Below are 25805 nucleotides of genomic sequence, written 5' to 3' on the forward strand. Positions count from 1 at the left end.
TGGCGAAAAACACTTTTTTGAAGTTTTAAAACTTTGTACATCAACTACGACCACCATTCTTGTTGTGGTATATTCGTTTCCTATGTTGGTGATTTTATATTTGTCTTACGGCTTTCGTTAATGCGTTGTACGTAAACAGCCGATCGTGTAAAATCAAGCAATACGCTGTAGTATTATTCGCTACGTTCACATTAGTTTCAAATTCAATTCGTAATACCACCGATTTCGAGTTTAAACCCTCCTTTTGGTTTGAACAATCAATTACGATTAAAGGAGCCGAATCTTTAAATTGCTTCGGTGTAAGTAATGGTCGATTCTCTGTGCCGTAGTAAGAAGATTGAAACTTTGCGTACATGTCGTATAAAGTTGCGTATCGATTATTCCCGAAATTAATATTTAAATTATCGTAAGGATAACGTTCCGTATTGAGAAAGACTCGAATATTTTTAATATCGCAGTGATCAAATTTGCTCATATCTTTACTAACTTGTCCATCCCGATCTGTTTGTAAACCTACGATAATATATCGGGGCGTTTCTAAACTAGTTGCTGTCTTTATCGCCCACGTATGTTTATCAGTTTGTGGAAGAGCTGGGTATAGGTGCGTTTCCCAACTTCTAAACGCTATCTGCGTCTCCGATTTCTTGTCAATGTATTTGGTCAAAGCTAATTCTTCGGCCAGCGCCGGAATAATGTGAGGTACTTTCCAATAGATCTTCTCGATGTCAACTTTGAGAGCTTCATCGGCAGCTGTAGATATTACGGCGTCATTATCTGTATTACCTCGGATTAGAACAAGTTCTTGTCGTATATTTAATATGACTTTTCTGTAGTCTTCCGCAAAGCCCAAGAGCATCTTTAATGGAATACAAACGTTAAAATGGCCCGTTGGACTGGTAACCGTACTATTAGCAGTAGGAAACCATCCGGAAATTTGACATCGCGTATTGTCGTTAGGGGTTAAAGAAACTAGAGCCTTCATTGTCGATGATAATCCGGCTTTAGTAAGGGAATCCACTACAATCCCGTTTATTTCATAACGAATTTCACTAAACAAGAATGCTACACCGTTATTTACAAATCTTGCGGTAAGTGACGCCGTCCCATCTTCTCGCAGTAATTTTCCCTCAATGTAGAGATGACTTTCCGAAGGAAGAGTGCACATATCTTCTTGTATTGGAATTCTAATTTCGTCATTATTTCCAAATCTCGTAGTGTACGGTTGGTGAGTATGATATTGATAATTTATTATGCTGTTATCTACAAGCACTTTCTCATTTACGTCCAATATATTCATTGTAAAGTAGTAAAGCCGAGAGATTTTAGAAAAGCTTTGTTAACAGCTGTGAGTGGTTTGACTGTTGCACCCTTACTAATCTTCGACCGAACAACTTGAGCCTTTTTATTGTGATCGTGCTTGCACCCACATTGATTATATCGTTTAACCATGATTCGCCTTTTTAAGGTGTAACCCTATCGTAATCACTTCTCCGTTAAAATTGACAATGTCGCCGTCTTGATCAAGTATTTTAAGGGTTATACTGGTAACCGAAGAAACATTAATAGGTAAATAAATTACAGTAAGAGGTCGTTCGATTATTTTGTACCCCGCTGGCACACTTGGAAAGAACTGGTGAATTGTATGGGCTGGTACGCCATTTTTAAAGTTTCCAGTGGTGATACTACACTCCACTAACAAAGAATTAACTTTTAAGATGTTGATGGTATTACTGGAAGTATGAGTTTCTTCTGCACTGAGAGTTTTTTTCTCGAACCCTAACAGTTCTCCTATCGAGTTTTCTATAGTAAAATCTATGGGCCGGTTCGCTTTAATAACCGACTGCATAGTGTTATTGTTAGCTTGAAGTTCGACATAATCTCCAGATGTCCTGTTTAATTGGGCATTTATGTAGTTATTTATGTCGGATATCTCGTAACATCCTGGCGGTATTGTGATCATCTGGTTACCATATTTGAATTTATTATTTGTTGGTGTAACGTTGTGTATACTATTATAGGTTTCAAAGTTTGTTAGCCCCATTACATAATCCTCATCATTGAGTAAAAGCGGCGGTCGAAAGAAGGCTTTTAAAATAGATGTCGTACCAGTAAATGTCAATGTATAAGACATTGTCGTTTGACAATAATAATGTAACTAACGCAATCAGTGTGTGTTATTGTATAAAAATCGTAGCACTAAATGTCCACAATTAAAAGAATTAGGAAGTTGTATGTGATCGTAATTGTATTTAATAATGTTCCTGCTACCATCGCTTCGAAAATAGCGCACTAGCTCGTGGGGTGGTTTTATCCGTCCTATGCTATCAAAATAGGAAATACGTGTGCCAAGCTTAACATACGCTGTCCAATGTGTACCGTCGTTATTTTCATCGTCTAGGTTTACGATACCGCATTCGTTCTGATTTATTTTCTTCGGTAAGGTATTCCGCATAAAAATACCTCTAAAATGTTGTATTCCTAAATTGTTGACATATTTCGACAAATCCAAGTCTGTTAACGGACGGCGTGGTAGCTTCACTGGAAGTTTTTTTGATAGGGGTTTAAATAAAGGCCTAACCCTGTCTTGTACGGTTTTAAGTATAAACCTTTTCCTATCGCGGCGGCCTCCATCACTTCATTATGACGTTTGCTCTCCTCCAATTGTTTGGCGGCATTCCTCGCGCCATTTACTGCTCTAGCAATAGCCGCCGCTCCTCCTCCTAACGAACCAGCGGCTCCCAGTGCAGCAAACAATGGAATTAACGGTATGAATCCGCCAGTCTTAGGTATGGGTAAAATGCGCTGTTTTGGCGGTTTGACCTTTTTCTTCTTTAACGCGTTAACAGCTCGTCGAACAGTTGTATTCAGATCGTAGTGAACGTTACCACCAGTATACTTTCTAGCTAGTTGAACGCCTTTGTTAAACGAAATTGTTGCTGTGTTTCTTCTTCTTTTTTTGATGGTACGTCGTCGCGTACCCATGCCCAACGTTCTTTTACCTTTCATAATGCCTGCAACGGTAAGGGCGGCTGCTTTTTCGCCAAAAGTGGCGTTTCTCGAACGAAACCTCTCCCACGCAGCTTTTTGTAAATTTTTATCGGCCTCGTGACGGTCACTGATATTGCTAGACCTTGAATATGCTATATCGTGATCTCTGCACGCTTCGTCTAACGGATTTATACCTCGATCACCGCGAGCCAATCGCTTGCTTAGACGAGTGCCAGGTCCGCAGAATTGGTATCCGGGCAGATGCAATTCAACTGGCAGGTTATTTATTAAATTGTTAATAAGACCTTTCCCCGTTTTAGACGTTATTCTTCTTTTCTTAACGTTAGAGTGAAAGTTCATGCTCGCTGGTTGACAGGCAACTACTGAGCTCCTAAGCATATACGGACTTATATAGTAGGTTTCAGTGTTTTATACACTTCCAGTAGAGCAATGGCCTCCATACGCTTCAAACCGCAAGAAACGGCACTACCTATAAAAAATTACGACGCGTGTTCGAGAGATAAACGAGTTTCAAAACACAGTAGCCTGTTACAGGGTGGTTGCAAACGTGGCATCATTGTAGGTAGATCAGGCTGTGGTAAAACGAATGTTATGATTGCATTATTAGAACAATCCAACGGTTTACGCTTTGAAAATGTATACGTGTATTGTAAATCGCTGCCGCAACCGAAATACCAATATCTGCGTCAGTTGTTGTCCCCAATTAAGGAAATTGGGTATTTTGAATATACTGACAGTGCAGACATCGTCCCACCTAACCTCGCACGTAGCAACTCGGTAATGATTTTCGATGACGTTGCTTGCCATAAGCAAAACGAGATTAGAGAACATTTCTGTTTTGGTAGACATAAAAATAACGATTGTTTTTATTTATGTCAAACGTATTCGGCCATCCCCAAGCAGTTAATTCGAGACAATGCTAATCTAATTGTGTTGTTTCAACAGGATCAAACTAATTTAAAACACGTGCACGAAGATCACGTGAATGTCGATATGCCATTTGATCGCTTTAAGGAAATGTGCGTGAGGTGCTGGAATGATAAATATGGATTCTTAGTTATCGATAAAGAAAGTGACATGAACTCGGGTCGATATAGGAAAGGTTTTGATTGTTACATTTTAATATAAATATCGATGTTTCATATGGAAAAAATGCAGTCAATATGAAACAGCGTTTAATAGAAGACCTCCTTGATGCCAGAAAATCTGTTAAACATAAATACATATCCTTAAAGCGTGATTTTGCGCTGGCAGAACGTAAATCCGAGCAACATCTTAAACCCATTACACAACCGCTGAAGCAACTGCTTACTAAAGCTACACCTCAGAATTTTAAACGTGAAAATATTAAACATGATAGTGCCGACGTGACCTCATCTACAGAGACCCTACTTCGGACCCCTCTAAAAGCGTCTACTGCTCAACGAATCCCTAAAACCCTTTTTCGGAACACGAGGAACAACCGAGCTTTTTAGACACGAGCGTGATTGCCGACACCACTCGCGATGATGAAACGCCAACTCTAGATGAATTAAGAGCTGAGCTCTCGCGGGCTGGCGACCATCCATCTTTTACGGAATTCTTAGATCAATACGATGGATTGGCGAAGATTTATGTGGAGCAGATGTTCAGATCTACAGAGAATGAATTTGATCATCGATATGGTGTACGATACATCCCGGAAGCCAATAAATTCTACGTTGGAGATTCCGAGTTGGACTTTGACAAACAAGATTTGGTTCTCAAACTTCCTACAGGAGACACAGTAGCATATAACGGAACTCCTGGTCTATACGAGCTACTGTTTAAGAGGCAACCTCTTGGGTACAAAACCGCAGATGAGAATAACTATCGTGACATATTGCTCCGCACTAATGCAATACGACGTCATTACAATCCAAATGAACAAATTCAAGGCACCGGAAAAAAGTACAGCAGCATCATTAAACCACTTTTTAGTACCCGTGTATCAGTTCCCAGAATTCAAACTTCCTCTGTTAGCACAAGGAAAGGGAAAGGTATTCAAATGTTACAATTAAACAACAAGCGAATAGAATTTATGCCCTGGAGCAACCCCAACAAATTAGTTAACTGGCTGCGGGTTTTATTGGGATCTCAATCCGCAGGGAACACGAACAATCACAATGAAATCATATACATCATAGATGAATTGCGGAATGCTGAAATAATAAAGTAATTTAGTTGGTAATGTGTTCTTAATAAATAAATAGTGAGATTGTATCTTTAATCGATCAGTCTGAAGCAAAGATGAGTATTGACAAGTTCGGTAAACACATTCTAAATCAATCAAAAGCTGAAGAGGTGTCTTCTTATACGTATGAGTCATACTTGTATCTGTTGGGAACGCACGCCGAGAATACGCCGTTCATACGTTGGCACACCTCGAGTAGAACACCACAAGCGTTTGCATTTCCTCTAACGGAATGTGTTGTAATTAAGAGTTCCTGGTCACCGCGCCATGGAACTACTATTATTATAAACGAACGTTTGTACAATACTCCGTTGAAGTTAATAGGGATAACACTACGTAAAGGTGACATCATCAAAGCCAAATGTCCGAAGTATAATGCAGGGCAGTTATTTTGCTTGGAACTACTATTACAATCACGTCTCAGGAAATGAGTAAAGTACAGCTAGTGGAAGAATTACATAAACCTGCAAGAAGGAACTTTCCTAGGCGGCACGTAATTATTAAAGGACTAAATGACCTATTCCAAGCCGATTTGATGGAAATGATACCTTATGCGCCAATGAACAAAGGTTTCCGTTACATTTTGGTGGTTATAAACACATTTTCTAAATTTGTTTGGGCGTACCCTATAAAACGAAAAAATGGAAAACTGGTGGCAGATGTTATGAATAAACTTTTATCGGGACTTAAAACGACCCCGAAACATTTACAAACAGATATGGGAAAGGAATTTTATAACAAGGATTTTGGAGATGTAATGAAGAAATTCAATGTCAATCATTATAGTAGCTATTCTACCCTAAAAAGCTCTATTGTTGAGCGCGTTAACAGAACGCTTAAGTCAATCATGTTCAAGAAATTCAGCTTACAGGGTTCCTACAAATGGCTATCACTTTTACCTCAAATAGTTGACAAATACAATTCAACTAAACATCGAACTACGGGATATAAACCTATCCATGTTAACGAGAAGAACGCCTCAAGTATTTTGAAGAGAGTTTACAGTCATATAAATGTGATTAACCCAAAACCACCTAAATTTAAAGTGGACGATTCTGTGAGAATTAGTAAATACAGAACCGTTTTCGCAAAAGGTTACACGCCAAATTGGACTTACGAGACATTCACAGTTGCTAAAGTGAAACGTTCAAATCCTACGACATATATACTAAAAGATAGTACAAATCAAGAAATAAAAGGAAGATTTTACGAACAAGAATTACAAAAAGCGCAGTACCCCGACATCCACTTGGTTGAGCGAGTAATTCGAAGAAAGGGCCAGAAATCCTTAGTGAAGTGGTTAGGATTTGACAGTTCTCACAATTCTTGGGTATTAAATAAAGATATTCTATAAATTTTGGCATTTCAAAGCTGTACTTCAAGTAAGATGTGTTTAGAAGACGGCGCAGCTGATTATACCAACTTTGAAGATCGACTCCTATCATTTCATTCATGGGTAGGAGTTCCATCGGCAGTTGAACTTGCTAATGCTGGATTTTTCTACACGCATAGCGGCGATACGGTGGAATGCTTTTATTGTAAAGTGCGCATTAATAAGTGGGAGGCCTCCGATGTACCCTTAGCTGAGCACCTTCGTTGGTCGTCACGTTGCAGATATGCAAGATTATTAAATCGTATGGCCTGCTTGAAGATTAATGAAACAGAGAAGACCTACTGCGTTTGTGGTTGTAGTCCGGGCGCTCATCTTATTTAATAAAACAATGCGATTTATTTTTTTTATTGTAATTATGGCACATGGTATTGTAAACATTTTAAATAAACATTTTAAATAACTTAGCTTGTTACTGATGATTACAAAGAATTAAGAAAATCTTCCAAACTTTGAATTGCGTTAATATCGCGATGTCCCCATGCCAATGTTCTGCAGGTGCCAGGGATAATGTATCTTTTGTCGTCCGTTGATGATAAGGCTATTTTGTTTGTCATTTCTGTGTACATGGTGTGCAAGTGAGATCGAAAACCGCTCATCTGCTTCATAATCACGCCACCTTCTTCGACTACTTTCTTATAATCTTCCTCTTTTAAGCCGTTCTTTATTACATACTTTTTTACCCCTTTAGCTTTCTTATCTACACGATCACCTACATTGACACAGTATGACTTTGCACCTGCACCGTAAAAACTAGCGATGGGGACACCGCAATATTCATCTTTCATCTTCCCCACAACTGAAATGTTGCGTGGAATACCGTGTACATTATCAAGGGGAAATTTAGATGTGTCATATCTATCCAAATATAATTTCATGTCATCATAGAAATTATTAGTAAAAATCTCCAATATAAGGGAATCGGTGTCTGTATACAACAAAGATACTTTATCTTGATATAATGGTTTTAGAAAATCGTAAAAGAACTCGTACATAACTGTTTTGGATAAATCTAAAATTGAAAAACCAACATACACAGGTTTGTTGTACTTTACGGATACTTTGGACATTTCAATTGCCACGAGATTTTCAGAGAACACCGATAAATTTTTAAAATTTGGTTTAGATATGTGCCCCTCAGCTCCAGGCTTCTTACCGATCCTCTCCCAGTGACTTACAAGTGCAACGTTAACTCGTTTGTCAACGTTTTCCATAGTTTTACCATAAATGCTGTTATTCATAGTTTTTATAGTGTCACGGCCCGATTCGCTAGTTTCACGATTACGCAGTTCCGTATTTAGATCAATATAGGATTTTAACCAAGGCGATTGGGTAAATTTAACCCCGCGATGAATATTTTTTAAAATTAATCCGTGTTGCAGGCATTGTCTTAGCATTCTATAATGTAAAACGTATTTTTCCTTATGATTTAAATTTGGAATTAGTTTCTTATACTTTGACCTTGAATTTGGCGGAGTTATAGATTCTGGGCAATAGGGCATGTCATTTTGCAAATTGTGGAGGGCCTCAGGGTACAGTAGATCAACTTCTAAGACATACCCGATCGGTGACTCATCTGATATTTCGAAAACATTAAAATTTTGAATTTCTTCGGGTGTGAGCCAAACAAAGTCACTTTGTGGGAGAAATTGTGTTTGGGAATGACCATAAAGATTGCATGCATCCAGATAAATAATAAATGAGCTTGGTTTGGAAGGATCGTAATTGGGAAGAAATTTATTGTTAGCGATTGCTTTGCGTTTGGTGCACGTACTGACGTCGCCTCGAATACCACGTTTAAAAAAATGAAGCATGTCAATATCTGTCAGTAATTCTAATTCCACATCCGTCTTTTTTAACATAGCGTCCCAGCTAAGGCTAGGACCGGTCAGATATTGGGCAGCGTCAATTTCGTACTCGCGTAAACACACGCCTCTGTAGTTTTCAAATATATCGGCCAATAAAAGCACGTCAGATTTTAAATAAATGTCCGAGTATTCGCCCAACGTCTGGCAATTAAATAAATTCCAAACTTCCTGAGCACGTCTGTATTCTTCATCGGTAATGTCCTGCTCGTGCAACATATCAAAGAAATCGCTTTTATTGGGGATCGTAGTTAGATTAAGCTTATCGTATGAGTCTACAAACGAATACGGAAAAACACCTTTTTGTCGAATTAATTCAAATTCACGTCCAGATCCAAAAAATTTTGTAATTTCAGTGCACTCGCTATCACTCAAATTTTTAGCAAGAACATTTAATGAACTGGCCAGAAAACGAAAACTATCGACGAAACGTATTCTCCATATTAGGTTTTTTGGAACTCCGTTCTCCACGATTTGATCTACTACAATATGCTTCGAAAAAGAAATGTATTTTTCCTTATTTCCGGCAATAACGTCTATATTTTCATTCTCTAAAGCCAGGGATTTAACGAAAAGATGGCTGTCGTACCCGGTCAAATTGTGGAAAAATACAGGGATAAAATTTGGGGTTTGAAGCTGTAAATTACATATAGAATGACATAATCCGGCCCTGACGAAAGAAGTCTGATGGTCGTGGTCGATCACTTTTACATCTCCCTCAACAAAAGGTTTCTCACAAATCCCATAATTTGTGGCAAGATTAATTTTTCTCCGTTCCTCTTCTGTTAAAATTTGTAAAGGTTTACTTTGCTTAAAATGTTGATTGTATATGGTTAGAATATCATTCTCTAGTATATTTATAAACTGCACTGGAGCATTGGCACCTCGATAAATTTGAAACTTTGAAAATTTATCATCAAAAGAACATTTAATATAATACGCGAACGAATATGGTTCGTGCTCAAATGTTTTGGTAGTAAATTGAAGAAGAGGATTCGGTTGAGGGCCTTCTATGGGCTTAAGCAACGATTCGAAATCCGCATAGACAACAAACGGGTGTTTGATTTTATTTTGGTAATTATTAAATTTAAGTCGATTATCAAATGACGACTGGCCCCACTTTGTCAAGATAGGTTCCTTTGTAGGCAAAAATGTACAAACATAATTACAATCGAATCTAGAATGGCGCCACAGGTTTTCCTGACTTGTAAAATATTGCAAGCATCCGTCACATACAGGGTGATTCCTATAGTACCTGCCACCGTTTGGGAGCGTGTAGGTGGTGCGTAGGGGAGTATTTTGATATAGGACACTTGGGGTCGGAAATCCAAAATAAGGGTGCCAGAGCCAAATTTACCTTCTGGAATTTCGCGCCTGTAGGTAGGCAACCCAACCGGCCGGCGGTGCACACGGAGCGATCTCAGGCGGCGATGTGTGGCTGATACTTGATCAGAATTTTGTTTAAACCCACGAAATCCCGTCTGCAACGACGCGTATCAAGTGAATAAACACTATGGCAATAGTATAATAATAGTTGGCTAGATGTAGGAAGTGCATTGAGAACAACGGTGGCCACGTGGAACACTTGTAAACGTTATTGCTTTTGACTGTCGTTTTCCCTCCTTCCCTCCCATGTCGCTTCCTCGCTCTGCATCGCTCCGCGCGAAACGTCGGTCGGTTGGGTTGCTTACATACAGGCGTGAAATTCCAGAAGATAAATTTGGTTCTGGCGCCCTTATTTTAGATTTCCGACCCCAAGTGTCCTATATCAAAATACTCCCCTAGGCACCCCCTATACGCTCCCAAACGGTGGCAGGTACTATAGGAATCACCCTGTAGATAAATAGCTTCTTTGTGCTTGGACACTTGCATGGAAATTAATCGCGACATATTAGAAATGTAGCAGTAGTGACTGTTGCCATCTAAATTAGACAACTATAAAAGATTTACATGCACGGTTTTCTTTTGTTTGGTATAATGTAAAGGACCTACTACTTTATATGTCATTTTACCTTGTTTCTGTGTGTCCTCCTCTAAACCGTAAACGTTAATGGACAAGGGATTCATTTCTTCAAATTTTGATATCGCATCTAATTTTACCGAGAACGTTATTCCTTCAAAATTGAACTTTTCTAAATAGTCCGGATACGAATCCGGTTCGCAGGGATGTCCAGTTGGAGTATAAATAGCTGCAACTAGCGCCCATCCAAAACATCCGAAATCCTCGTTTTTTACATTAATAATGGCTCTTTTGCGTGAAATAAATGCAGGGGTCGGTATGAATGAAGAAGCTCGTAGCGGGTTATATTTATTAATGTTGACTTCCATATATAACCAGTGCTGAAGAGCCCATCCTAGAACAAATAATTATGTAAACATGGCATAAACAATTGGATATTAATACCTGACTCGCGATGTTCAAATTCCGTTGCGTCAACGTTTTTCGATGATATCCTTAAACCATTCACTTAAGTCGGAACTTATCGTCAATACTTGGTTACGAGTATTAAAAGACTTAACTTCTCCTCGATCCTTCGATTCCAAAATAAAATAACCAAACAGCTCGCAGTTCACCTTAACGCTACCCATGATATCAATTTGCTCACGAACTAATTTTTTTATTACGTCAGCCAACGATTCGACAAATTCCTTCAGATTAATGTATTGTGTATTCGCTGATATTCTGTAGCTCACAATGCGAGATTTGAAGGCCGACGTAATTACTTGAACACCTTCAGTTGAAAACGCAAGGGAATTATTTTTATGTTTGACACTTCGCAAATGTCCAACATAATCTCGGCTTGAAACGTGCTCCGAACACACATCGCAAAAGCTCTGGGTATCGTGTGCAACTTTGAGCTTCTTTGGAGATGGTTCTTGAGCTACGATTTAAACACTTTTTTTTTGCAAGAGTAATAAAAATTCCTTACCTCTACATGACTTTTTGAGATGGCGTCGAAGATTGCTATTAGTAGCGAATGATTTATTACATTTTTCACACATAAACATTTTTGATTCCTATAAAATTGAGTCACAAATGAAATAATTTCGCAACTTTCTCACCTTATAAACGAGCTTGATCTCCTTTTTTAAATAAGCAGTTGGCACACCGGCTTAATGATCCCCCAAAATCTGAACTCTTCAATATTTTTACTGGAAGCTCCTAGATAACAGTAAATGACAAAAAAAAAGTAACTCCACTCAATTACTTACCCTACGGATAACTGTTGGATGTCCGCTAATAACTTTGCCCTCCTTTCAATAAGGTGCTCCACTTGGCAATGGCACCACTGGAGATCGCAAAAATTGTTTTCCCGTTTAATAGATAAAATCTTAAAAAATCGAGAAAGTTGTTTTTCGGCGTCTATAAGTTGACGGTTAAGGCATTCAATGTCACCGAAGATTTCTTCAAGAAGCGAATAATCGAAATCTGGACAAATTAAATCTTTAAAAATATCTTCTATTAACTCGTTTTCTTGCACATCAGCTTCTTTCGCGGGCACGACTACAATGTTCTGCAATATTTTAATACGGGGCGAAGCACTCATGCTTACTGCAGCTGCTCGATATTTTTGCACTATATATGTGTGGGGTTTAAACTAATTGATCAAGGAGCATGATTGAGCATTTCCTCTCTACAAATTATCTACCAATATCTCAAACTATTTGAAGATATCGACTGCCCATTAAAATTTTTTTTCTTGGGATTCGTGCTCCTCCTAACGAATACACCTCTCCAAAAAGGTTTGGATTTCCCCATTCCATCGATATTCGCATATATAAGGTTCTTTGGTATAAATACAACTTCTTCAGTTAAAAAAATTCATAACATTTCGTTAACAAACATTTAGTTAATATGGAAACTCACGGTAAGTAGAACTTAAATCTTTTAGGCATCACAGTAATTACTTATTTTTTTATCAGAAATCGAAATTTGGGACGTGGTTCCTTTCGAATTATGGATAGACCGGCCCGTAGATACCCCCAAGACGGTCATCGTGAACACTTTTGAAAGAACACCCCTATTTGCGACAACGGTTCCACCCACCGGCCCGCCTATCATAACATCATTTGGGCCGGTCACATTCACCATGCGTGAATCAAATAACACATTGGAATTTTTTTTCATAAACACTTTTAAATAAAAACTTTCCGATTTCTATTACATTTTATTACCTTTGAAAAATAAACCCTTTACCAAGCATTTCGTTTTAGAATAAAAGATAACAAACCTTACATCCATTCAGTAGTCATGTATAAAACGTTAATAATAATGGGTTAAGTATATAGTTTTGTCTTATAACAGGATTTACTTTGTAAAAGATTCACCAAGTTATGGGAAAAAAAACTCACATCATTCGAAAACTCTTCGATCTAGGCTTATAATTTTTATTTAGTAAATTTATTCAGTTACGTAAAGTAATAAAGGAAAATAAATGAATCCCATTCAAAAATAGCGAAGTGTGTGTATGGCTGCTAAGCGCCTGCAACCCTTAACGCGAACACGAAACAATGACTAAATACGAGTGAAGTGAATGTTTCTGTCCATTTTTACGTTTTATGAGAAAGCTGTTTCATTCTAATTTAACTTAGAGACATCCAAAATTCGATTATTATTTTTATAATCAAACTCACACTCAAAACGAGATTTATTACAATAATAAATTGTAAATCCATTAACTTTTACGCGTATTTCAAGTCTGTTACTCATACACCGTCCATCATTCAGACGTGTTAAATCATGTGTAATTAAAATATTCGTAGTAATTTAGTGCAGTAATAAATTAGACATCCATTAACTTAATACAGTCGAACTATGACATCAAAATAATCATACGCGATTTATTCCATTAAGATTGAATACACATACGCATTGATTAAAAAATACCTACTTTACTATCTAAATAACCTAAAAAAAAGTTACACGGCACTTGATATTTGTATTTTATCTTTACCCATAAGTGTCCACTTAACTAAAATTTTATGATTCCTAAAAATCCGAAACAAATGTATTACGCTATTTCAGACCCTTATTGAACTGTATAAGGAATGAACGACAGTTTTACGATAGTTTTTTTCGCGTTTCGGATTACATTACAATTAATTGTATAAAATTCCCTATAAAATATGTAGACCACTTTTGCTGTGATCGATAGATGAAATGAAATGCTACTTCCACTTAAATACGTATCCGCGAATTTGTATTTATCACAACACCTAATTATGGGTGATTTTGCTTTACGTAAAACGGATTGGCTTGATTACGTTTATTGCTTAATGTGATTCGAAGTTTATAGACCACGATTCATTTTTGCTTATTTATTATATTTAGATCCAGGTTTTTTTTTCCTATTAATTATAGGCATCCATTAAGCACTTGTTTACTTTAAATTAAATTATTATCACTTTATAGAGGAAGACATATTTGGGCATGTAATAAATTGTAAATGCATTAAGTTTTACGCGTTATGTTCCATTAATTGGTAACACTTTTTTTCCTGTATGTAAAACGCATTAAACTTACTAAACTACATAAATTACCTCAGATTCCCTGCGATAATTTAACTACATCAAACCCAAATTATTATAACAGCGCTCGGGCAAACTGTCATTTAATGACAAGCACGGTCTACAGAAAATGTTCCTGGCCAGTTAATACTGAATAGATTTCAAAAAATTAAGGACCAGTTAAACGAATGCACTGTAATTTACTCCGGCGAAATTTTGCTAAATTTTTGTTTAACAGGGTAGCACACTCATGAACGTTGATGTTTTTTCAACTTCATTTTAAAGTGGAATACCCGAGCGCTGTTCAGGAAATTGGGTATTTTGAATATACTGAAACACGACTTCTTTGAGTCTTCATAATTTATTACACACTTAAATGAGATTACTAAGAATTAAATTTATGAACTTTTCCTTGTTCGAAATACAATTAATTTATGAGATCTTTCAGGCTCTTTGCGTCTTGATAATTAGTTACGTAAAATGTTTCTTTTTTGCGTTACGAGTTTACGACTAAAGACGAGATCACGGACGGCCTAAATGGACACCCGTAAGTCACAGAGGATCCGTTTACCTAACTAAGCAAACACGGCTCATTTGTGACCCCATCAATTAAGATACGATCAAGGACGGCTCAAATGAATCCCCGTACGTTAAGGAAGGATCATTTGAGACCCCAATGGGTTGTAACTAGGTCATCGAGGATTCTCTGAGACCCCACTCGCATTTTAAAAGTAGGTCAGAGGATTCATTGAATCCCCATAGGATTCTGATCAGGATCTGCGCATCCCCATCCATATAGAGCCTATATGCGCGGAACCCAAGGTCAAAGAGGATCTGCGCGCCCCCATTCTTTCCGCTACTATGTTATACATGTGATTTTGTTATTGATTCTCAAATGCTTAATTTTACCATTTCTTGAATACAATTTACTACTCTCAAATTCATTTGATGCCTTCTCAAATACAAATCATTATTCTGAACTACATTTGTTGTTTTCTCAAATACATTTTACTATTCTCAAATACAATTGATACTTTCTCAAATTAACTTGATAGTTTCTCGAATAAAAGTGGAAAAGGTGTAGATACAGATACATTGAAAAGTATTCAAATAGTTTAACAAATAAGTATTCAAATACTTTAGAATGCATTCGAATACTTTCAAAGGTATTCGAATACTATAAAAAGTATTCAAATACTTGTCCCTCAAATACATTAAAAATGTAAAATAGTATACTAGATAAAAGTCTTAATACTACTTAAAAAATCAAGTTATACTTTGTATGGGGTTAGCTTATTTTTATATTTCTATTGTTATATACAAATTTAAAGGGAGTAAAAGTAATAATTTCAAACAGTTCCAAGATTGGGCTACTAGTTCGAAAGGTACAGCCCTTTGAATTTTCTTTCGAAATTGGTTTCTAGTCTACAACTTTTGATTGAGAAGTCTGATCGAAAAAGTACGAATTGATTTGGATTCTACGCACCAAAATTAATAAGAAAAAGTGTTTTCGCGAGAAATTTTGGTGTAGTCGATTTTTGGTAAAAAAGGAAGGTTATACACTGCCTTTTTTTGAGCCCCGAAAAAAAAATTGTCTCAAATCGACCCGGAAAAAAAATTTTCTTATAGAATGTGGCCTGTAGAATCCATAATTTCAAACAGTTCCAAGATTGGGCTACTAGTTCAAAAGTTACAGCCCTTTGAATTTTTTTTTTCGAAATTGGTTTCTAGTCTATAACTTTTGATTGAGAAGTCTGATCGAAAACGTACGAATTGATTTGGATTCTACGCACCAAAATTAATAAGAAAAAGTGAAATTTTGGTGTAGTCGATTTTTGGTAAAAAAGGAAGGTTGTACACTGCCTTTTTTGAGGCCCGAAAAAAAAATTGTCTCAGAACGACCCGGAAAAAAAATTTTCTTATAGAATGTGGCCTGTAGAATCCATAATTTCAAACAGTTCCAAGATTGGGCTACTAGTTCAAAAGTTACCGCCCTTTGAATTTTCTTTCGAAATTGGTTTCTAGTCTATAACTTTTGATTGAGAAGTCTGATCGAAAAAGTACGAATTGTTTTGGATTCTACCCACCAAAATTAATAAGAAAAAGTGTTTTCCCGAGAAATTTTGGTGCAGTCGATTTTTGGTAAAAAAGGAAGGTTTATACCTACACTGCCTTTTTTTGAGGCCCTCAAAAAAAATTGTCTCAGATCGACCGGGAAAAAATTTTTCTTATAGAATGTGGCCTGTAGAATCCATAATTTCAAACAGTTCCAAGATTGGGCTACTAGTTCAAAAGGTACAGCCCTTTGAATTTTCATTCGAAATTGGTTTCTAGTCTATAACTTTTGATTGAGAAGTCTGATCGAAAAAGTACCAATTGATTTGGATTCTACGCACCAAAATTAATAAGAAAAAGTGTTTTCCCGAGAAATTTTGGTGTAGTCGATTTTTGGTAAAAAGGGAAGGTTAAGTATTCAAATACTATTGCGAAGTAAGTTGGCACATTGCTATTGTGGTGGTACAATCTTCGCCACAAGGTGCGTATACAGCAAGCACCAAGAACAAAGTGGAGAATTTGATGGATCGAGATGTTTTGATGGCAATAAGTACACGGCACTTCAAAATCCACAATCGTATCATAATTAATAATGACTTCTCGGGACCGAAGGGTGGTGCTTCCCTGTTAAAAAATTCAACTCTGCCAAGTGACATAGACGACACAATTTTGTTACGCCTGCACTGATAGCAAACATTCCAACTGGCGGCGCTTGATGTCATTAATTCTGAGCATATTTATTAGAAAAATAAAAAGATCTGTGGAAATTGAAACGTTCGCGTAGGCATGCGAAATTAGATGGAATCAAGAATAATTTCGAATTCAATTTCCTGTTTCTTTAAGGCATGAAAAGGTTCGGTTTTATTCATATATTTATACATATATTGGCTCGAAGGATGAATCATTTGATGCCTCCTCAACTTTCTTACTACAAAAGACAGAAACCGGATTTGTAAAAAGTACGTGAAATAATAACCGAGTAGGCGGATTTATTAAAAAGAATTTTGTTTTTTTTCTGTTCTTTTTTTTGTTGCGTACACATAAATAAAGGCCATTTTTTTAGTTGAAGTACGTGATACGTCGCAATTTATAAAATCCTGAGAGGGTCGTTACACTAACCACTCCAAAGTTGACCAACGCGTTTTTTCCACTTGATATTAAAATGCCGGCGCAATTTCAAACAACAGGAAAAGAAAGAACAAAAATTGTAGTGTAAGAAGTTCTACTGTGTACAGTAATAAAAGCAATTACCCGATGTAGTTTTAAACTTCGGTTTAAAACACAGTTGCATCGCCATCTTATAACGTCTGATGAGCTTTTCCTTCGGATTTAATTTGATTCGCATATAATTTACAGATTTATAATAGACGTTTTTCGTAGCGCACAAAACGACTAAATGAAAATTAAAGTATTACTCGTTTAGTTTTCCTTTATGAAGCGATATTAACTCTAACGTGTAATGAAAATCTGGCAAAATTTTAATAACGTGGAAAAATCTATTCGAACTGATTGAAATAACAATCTCATGATGGGCAAACATTATCGTTTGTGTCTTGGTGTGAATGTATTCTTACACAATTTAAAATTAGGAAAAAATTTCCCAGTGAGATGTAAATAATTGTACGATAAAAAGAGACGCCAAAAATAATTCTCTCGCTTATTTCGTGATTTTCCACAGTTTGCGAGTAGCAAAATTTGAGAATATACTCGTCATTTAGAGTAAATAGCAACGGTACTTGGAAAAGGTCAATTAGTGCTCCCGTTTCGGCGTAATTTAGGGAAGAATAATTAAAACTTGCAAGCGCCTCCTCGCCTCACTAAAACTGAAACCTATCATAATCCCCTACAAAGTGTTGAATAACGTAGCAGTAACCATTAAAGGAAACCTTGGAATTAATCAAATTTACCGACGTGTTACGAAATCTGGTCAAGGATAAAGGACTTTTTATTGTCGTAATTTGTATAAACAAAACAAGGAGAAAAGAACATCAATTACTTATGTTTCAGCTTCTACACGCGGAACGAGACCTTTGTTTCATCATAGATACATGCGGAATTATGGCACGAATCATGAATCACTCTAATGGAAAATTTTAACGCCGCAATTCACACTTGAATTAATACCCTGTTTTACGACCCGCCACGATTTAAACATTTTGAATATTTTTATTAGATGTTAAAATATGGATAATTGGGTAAAATCGGGAAAAAATACCTCTATGAACCACCAGCAAAACACGATTATTTAAGCATTTTAAGCGATACAAACTTATAAAATGGTGATTTTTAAAACACGATTTCTTTAAATTGACCAATAGTGCCGCAGAAAACATAAAACAAAAATGTTAAGTATTTTCTCAACGAGAAGTTCGTCTACTTGTCTACTTGAAAAGGGATTTGTATCGGCTATTATAATATTTTCTTTGGAAAGTTTCTGGCGTTATGGTTGGTCTAATTCATCGAAACGCTTTATGGCCGTTTGCACTTATTCTACAAGAAACCCGCCAATTGCCACACACAAATAAACTCACTTTCTTTTGATGAATTTTTAAAACGGGATGGGATTTTACTTGTAATTGGCAATTTAAGGGTTGCTTGTACATCCTTTAATCAGAATCGATCAAAGAAACAAAAATATTTAACCCACAACAAAATTTAGAACCCCCGCAATTGAATACTGCTAAGTAGATAAAAGGGAATTTTCATAAAAATTACGAATTTTTAAAACGGAATGGGATTTTACTTGTAATTGGTAATTTAAGGGTTGCTTGTACATCCTTTAATCAGAATCGATCAAAGAAATAAAAATATTTGACCCTCAACAAAATTTACAACCCCCGCAATTGAATACTGCTAAATAGGTAAGAGCGAATTTTCATAAAAATTACGAATTTTTAAAACGGGATGGGATTTTAACTGCAATTGGTAATTTAAGGGTTGCTTGTACATGCTTTAATCAGCATCGATCAAGGAAATAAAAATATTTGACCCACAACAAAATTTACAACCCCCGCAATTGAATACTGCTAAAAAGGTAAGAGCGAATTTTCATAAAAATTACGAATTTTTAAAACGGGATGGGATTTTAACTGCAATTGGTAATTTAAGGGTTGCTTGTACATGCTTTAATCAGCATCGATCAAGGAAATAAAAATATTTGATCCTCAACAAAATTTACAACCCCCGCAAATGAAAACTGCTAAATAGGTAAGAGCGAATTTTCATAAAAATTACGAATTTTTAAAACGGAATGGCATTTTACTTGTACTTGGTAATTTAAGGGTTGCTTGTACATCCTTTAATCAGAATCGATCAAGGAAATAAAAATATTTGACCCTCAACAAAATTTACAACCCCCGCAATTGAATACTGGTAAGTAGGTAAGAGCGAATTTTCATAAAAATTACGAATTTTTAAAACGGGATGGGATTTTACTTGTAATTGGTAATTTAAGGGTTGCTTGTGCATCCTTTAATCAGAATCGATCAAGGAAATAAAAATATTTGACCCACAACAAAATTTACAACCCCCGCAAATGAATACTGCTAAGTAGGTAAGAGCGAATTTGAGGGTTGCTTGTACATCAACCAGTCAATGTGAATAATTGAGAGAAGAAACAGCCCCCGGCATGATTTTTTATAATTCAAGATCTCCTTATTTTATATGACAGTAGTTTCTCTGCCTACAGTTTTAAAAGGAAATGCCCCCAAATTTATCACATTGATCCGTAATGACTTCCCCTACTTCCCGTTGAACTGATAGAAATGACAACAAAGTTGGCATGTTCTACTCATTTGTTCTGTTGATGGTAGATGAAATGAGAGAGAAGGTTTTAAAGGTTGAGTAAATGCCAGCTGAGTCTGAGGTCATCACGAAAAGTGACGATAGGAGGCTTTAAATTTCCAACAGTTGTTGTGAACTTATTAAAGCTCGCTGAAGTGGGAAAGCGGCTTTAAAAGTAGGAAAAAAATGTTGCAGGCTTAAAAGAACTCGAGGAAAGAGTTAGATGGAAAATAATAACTTACAATATTAATGAAACTTGAAACTTGAAACTTTGACATATAATATTAAAATTACCAAGATATCGTCAAGACCTACTAATTCGTGTTATTTGTGATTACCAAGGTCAAATCCTGGTTACGGCCCCAAAATGAAGCGACTTGGCAATTCAAAACTAAAAATCAAAACCCCTCCAAAACTAGCTGAAACTCACGGCACATGATCGTCAAGTAACAAACCTGTCTAGTGGTAGGCCCTACGTTGTGTTGTGTGAGTTGCTCCAAGGATCGACCACCATAAATAAACCGCAAGAAATGGGGAGAATGAAATTTAATTAAAACGTTAAAACAACATAAACAATCTTCTATATTCGCTAAAAGTGATCAAAACTAATTATCCTAAAGGTTGAATTTAATTACAGGATGTCATAAATAGGTGATTTCCTGACCATTTATTTACAATCGTTAACAAATACTCTGACAAATCTGCTACGATTTGATGGACAGCAGGTATCATATGCAGAAAATGTAATTAAATATACAATAAATTTAGGAAACGACTTTTATAATGTCCGATACTGTAAATATGTAGCCTGTTTCACAACGATCCAGTAAATAAAGCGATTCTATTTTAACTACCTAGGTTCTAAAACTTCGTTAGATCCGGGAATAGAAGAAGCATTATACTTCGAGATTTAAACCTCGGAAGTAAAGCTCAAGATTAAGTTGAAGCTAGAAGGTTAGTGATCTTAAAATTAAAAAGTGAAATTGAAGCTTGAGGTTGAAACTTAAAAATGAAATCTAAATCTGAGCCATGACCCAGCAGCCTTACCATTGTTCATATCTCTTATACCGAGTGAAATGCTAGAATCACTGATTCAAAAGAAGTTCCTGTTAGCAAACCTCAGAATGCGGAACGAAGGGAGTAAGCCCCAAAGTTACACTATTTTGGGGAGCGATGAAAAAGGTGGGGAGTCTTATCATGCAGTGTACTCGGGGAAAAGTAGAGTAACGATGATGCGGTCTCTAATTTAAGCTAGATTAATCTCAGCTATCCCTTGGCTTAATTGTAATTCAATAATTAAAACAAACTATTTGTGGGAATATGACAGGGATGTTCGATTCCAATACACCTTTCCTGTTTACTGAACAAGTACTAATTACTGTCTTCGTAAACGCGAATATCAGAAGCATTAGCCTTGCCAAATGTCTAACAACAGAAATAATGGCACTGCCATTAAAAAAGCCCGAAATAGAAAAGCATTGGGTAATATTTGTTATTATTACCACCGCAAGTACACACTCCTGTCATTCACTCGAGACAACAGAAAAATGTTAAAAGTTTATGACAGCAGGAATATTACCGACACTTTTATGTTCCGGTCAGCACTAACTCCGCCAGTCCTAACTATTTTCTTTGCCTCGACCACAGGTGCCCAAGATTTACAATCTCGCGTCAACTTCTTTTCTAGATCGAATCAATTACCTAAGCAAAACGTTAATCACTTAATCAGTCACGATATTACCATCCGTAGCAGTCGATGCATCGCATATTTTGCGCATGATCACAAAATCGGGGATCAATCTTCTACGTTCCAAATTAATTTCCGTTAACTCGTAATCAATTTTGTCACTTAATTAAGGAGCATGTCTCAATCTGCTAGGGGGGAAAAAATAAAGAGAGGCGAGTAACAAAAGCACGTGTTAATTTCTCGCCCAGATGGTGAATGTGAGAAAATGTTTTCATTATAAAGTACATTTGGCACTTTTTTTTTCACTTTTAAGTTGCAATTAACGACATATTTATTGCATCTGGTTGTCTGTAGGAAACAGTTATTCTCAATCTGATTTTTTCTCGTTTCCTTTTTTCGATGCGGCTGTTACAAAGAAGCGCTTGGCGAGAAATGTCTTCATTGAATATTGCTCAATTGTAGATGTTTAATTTAGAGCAACCCTAATAAAGGTTCATTGGGTATACATGAATTAGGGGTTGATATTTTATGTCGCGAGGATTATACTTGGGCAATTAGTATTGTGCAGTATGTAAAGGTTAGTCCTTTTGCAATCTGTGCTAATAATCGAATGAAATTTGTACAAGTTTCATTTTGAGGGTATTAAGTAAGGTTTACGTTTACTCCAAATTGGAGAAAGTTTAAAGCTCTTCGTGCAAGCAGACTTTTTTTGTCCGCGTTTAAAGGACCCAAAACAAGCGGATATTTTTGGAATGTAAGAGCCTCTTTTTCCATTTCTTTTTCAACAAGTCTGTGTAGCACAACACCTAAAATACTGACGGAACATCCTGTATATGATTCTAATTTCAATTTATGAAATAAATCTGAGGAGTGTTTACGAAATAAGAACAGAGTTGGTTTGTTTCATGTGAATTTGTGTTTAGTGTTTGTTTTTCGTTTAAGATTTGTTTGTAAATGCGCAATTCTTGTTTAAATATTATCACTTTGTAATTATTCAATTTAGATAAGGTGCTAGAAGTAAGAGACATCTGGTCAAATTATCGTTTGCGATAAGAAGTTTTATTGTTAGACGAAATCTAATTAGCGCAGGTGTTCTGGTGGTGATAACGAAGACGCAGGTGTTTCGAAGAATTGCACGTTTCACGTTGGAAAAGTGGAGACGTTTGACGCATTCCATCGTGATTAGCGATTTATTTGAAAATTCTTAAAGGAGTTTATGGTGGAAGTGGTGTTTCTTTAAATACTGAAAACAACAAGAAAACGAAACTGCTAGTTTCGCGACAGTTGAAGAGCGTGTACATTTGTTTACGCTAAATTCGCAGGCGGTCAGCCCTGTTTCTTTTGTACAACACACAGTTCGTCATTTATTATAATAAAATTGTGCAGAAGTCAGTTAACCAAAGCGATGTATTATAAAAAGTTTAACGCGTGTTGTTCGATTAAGGAAATATATAGTTTTGTGAAGTTGGAAAAACAAGCAGTTCGGGGGGATTTTGGTCCGGGGTTATAGCAAAATTTTTAATATACCGTGAGCCAAATGTTTATTTTCAAAACTAATTAACGGCAAAAAAGCGGAAAAATGCTACCACCTATTTTTTTGAAGTTGCCTCGCTAAGTTGAGGGACATGCGATAATTAATATAATTTGAAGAGACCCCATTCTTAAACTATCAAATTTGGCCACCCTGTACATAATGCTGTAAGTGGAAAACACGTATTTCCCTTAATTTTCCATAATATCTATTACGCTATCCTCGAGTGAATTACTGAAAACAAGAACTTCGGCCCAACTTTGGCGGGTATCGAGTTATTTGCAGCATCAATCGGTTCGTTTGCAACAATGTACAACGCACACGCATTAATGGATAAAAGAAGGAACTTGCCGAAACTAACTAAAACAAAAACAAGACGAGCGTAAAGTTTTAGAAGGTCTCCAAGTAAAAGTTCCTTGAACTAAAGCTCTAAAAGCCGTGCACCTTCTGACAGGTTAATAAGAGGTGAAGTTACAGTGGAACGGCAATCGCAATCGAGCGCAAAGGAGATGTAAGGTGATGCGGGTTCCTTTTAACTTGTCGCGGAAGGTGGAGGGCCCGAAACGTTTGTGCAATCAAATTATCAAGTTCTTGTGTAAATCTACGAAGCTTTGGTTTGGTACAGTGCACGTTTCAATTCGAGATCGAATGCAATGATGGTCAAATAAAAACTAGATTGTGGAGAAGTTCTGGGGACAGAATGGCCTTCAAGATAATTTTCAGTTTATGCAACGTGATTCAGATAGTCGAACCTTTTCCCACATAGCATTCGATATCTTATGTATATACATTTTAAATCCATAATGTACTTGTACAGGGAATATACTGTCCATCTTATGTATATACTATGTATAATCATTATAGGATAGGCATATGTATTTTATGTTTAGTATGGATATTCTATAAACACATTTTGGATGTGCTATGTATATACATGGAATTATATGTTATGTATATACGTTCTGAATTTGATACATGGGTTTTTTGCATTACCGACGTTACAAACGTTAGCGTCTCATTTTCTGTGAATTACGGCGATGAAGATAGTAAGGTGCTATTGCAAATACAGCTCATTTTTCTAAAATCAGGAGTGTTATTCTGCGAGTTATTAATGAGTTTGTTTGTCTAATTTTGACAGTGAAAGTAATGATTTTTATTTCGTGTGTGCATGATCTAAAGTTGCAAATATGTGTTAGTGAGATGTAAAGACTGGATGGGAATTAATACAAGGACAAGAATGGCAGGTATGTTAGCAACCTATTTGTTATGAACTCGCGCTATTATAGTGTTGAACAAAAACACGATCAAAATGACTCAAGACTACAGTGTTAAATAAAACAATAATAATTTATTAAGCACATTTTCCATTATATACTAAGAGACTTAATAAACAAAAAGCTCCACTCCGTGAAAAGAATTTATTTATGAAGGACCAGAGCTGGGCAGAATACTTTCAAAAAGTATTTGAATACTAAATACTTTTACGTCCAGCACAAGCGAATACTAGATACAGATACATTGAAAAGTAAGTATTCAAATACTTAAAAAAATAAGTATTCAAATACTTTAGAATGCATTCGAGTACTATAAAAAGTATTCGAATACTTTGAAAAGTATTCGAATACAGTAAAAAGTATTCAAATACTTGTCACTCAAATACATTAAAAATGTAAAATAATATACTAGATAAAAGTCTTAATACTACTTAAAAAATCAAGTTATACTTTTATTTGTATGGGGTTAGCTTTTTTTATAGTTCTATTGTTATATACAAATTTAAGGGGAGTAAAAGTAATAATTTCAAACAGTTCCAAGATTGGGCTATTAGTTCAAAAGTTACAGCCCTTTGAATTTTCTTTCGAAATTGGTTCTAGTCTATAACTTTTGATTGAGAAGTCTGATCGAAAAAGTACGAATTGATTCGGATTCTACGCACCCAAATTAATAAGAAAAAGTGTTTTCCCGAGAAATTTTGGTGTAGTCGATTTTTGGTAAAAAAGGAAGGTTATACACTGCCTTTTTTTTGAGCCCCGAAAAAAAAATTGTCTCAGATCGACCCGGAAAAAAAATTTTCTTATAGAATGTGGCCTGTAGAATCCATAATTTCAAACAGTTCCAATATTGGGCTACTAGTTCAAAAGTTACAGCCCTTTGAATTTTCTTTCGAAATTGGTTTCTAGTCTATAACTTTTGATTGAGAAGTCAAGAATGTACATGGTATATGTAATGTATATAGGTCTGCTATGTGTGTTATTATTTAGTATCGACGAACTTTTTGACTTCTACACAAACGGGTAGTGAATGTCCAACATTTACACTAACGTTACGTTACTAACACATTTCCCTTCATCGCCTATATTCGCCTTATCGAAGCCCATTAGTAACAGCGTGAGAAGCATTGGAAAGAAGACAATATGACGGTATGAATGGAGGAAAATGAAATGCAGTGGATTTTCCACGGTTTCCAACAAAGCTGAACTTTCTGTGAAAAAAGAAAAGCAATAGATAATAAAAATGTTTTGTTGACCCATTTTTTCAAACAACCTTAAACTTTTCGGTAAAAATTTAAAAAATCCCAAGACGGGTTTCTTCAAGCAGGGTTGAATTTTTCTGCACGTAAATATTTCTTTAGCTGATTTTCCGGAGGAGAGCTTATATTGGACCAAAATTTCTAGGGTGCATTTCATGGGACGAATATTATTATGAGCGTAATTATTAATTTATTACAGAATGGAGGAGGAAGGGTATAGACAAATGCACAATAT

The 25805-nt window shown here is 36.1% G+C and overlaps 2 protein-coding genes and 1 long non-coding RNA gene across 4 annotated transcripts in view; 1 reads left to right on the forward strand and 2 right to left on the reverse strand.

The window, feature by feature from the left end:
* LOC116176514 (origin recognition complex subunit 5-like) overlaps window positions 1–25805 on the forward strand; it is a 566782-nt gene that overhangs the window by 285318 nt on the left and 255659 nt on the right. The gene's annotated exons all lie outside the window — the stretch shown is intronic.
* The window catches only part of LOC116175600, a 137014-nt gene that overhangs the window by 14789 nt on the left and 96420 nt on the right, over window positions 1–25805 (reverse strand). The gene's annotated exons all lie outside the window — the stretch shown is intronic.
* On the reverse strand, window positions 11310–11905 carry LOC116176526. Its single transcript, XR_004146462.1, has 4 exons — window positions 11690–11905; window positions 11540–11639; window positions 11407–11494; window positions 11310–11358 (listed from the first exon to the last, which is right to left on the reverse strand). It is a non-coding gene; the product is annotated as an uncharacterized LOC116176526 (long non-coding RNA).

Source organism: Photinus pyralis, unplaced genomic scaffold (genome assembly GCF_008802855.1).
Source record: "Photinus pyralis isolate 1611_PpyrPB1 unplaced genomic scaffold, Ppyr1.3 Ppyr1.4_LG7, whole genome shotgun sequence".
Classification (NCBI taxonomy): domain Eukaryota; kingdom Metazoa; phylum Arthropoda; class Insecta; order Coleoptera; family Lampyridae; genus Photinus; species Photinus pyralis.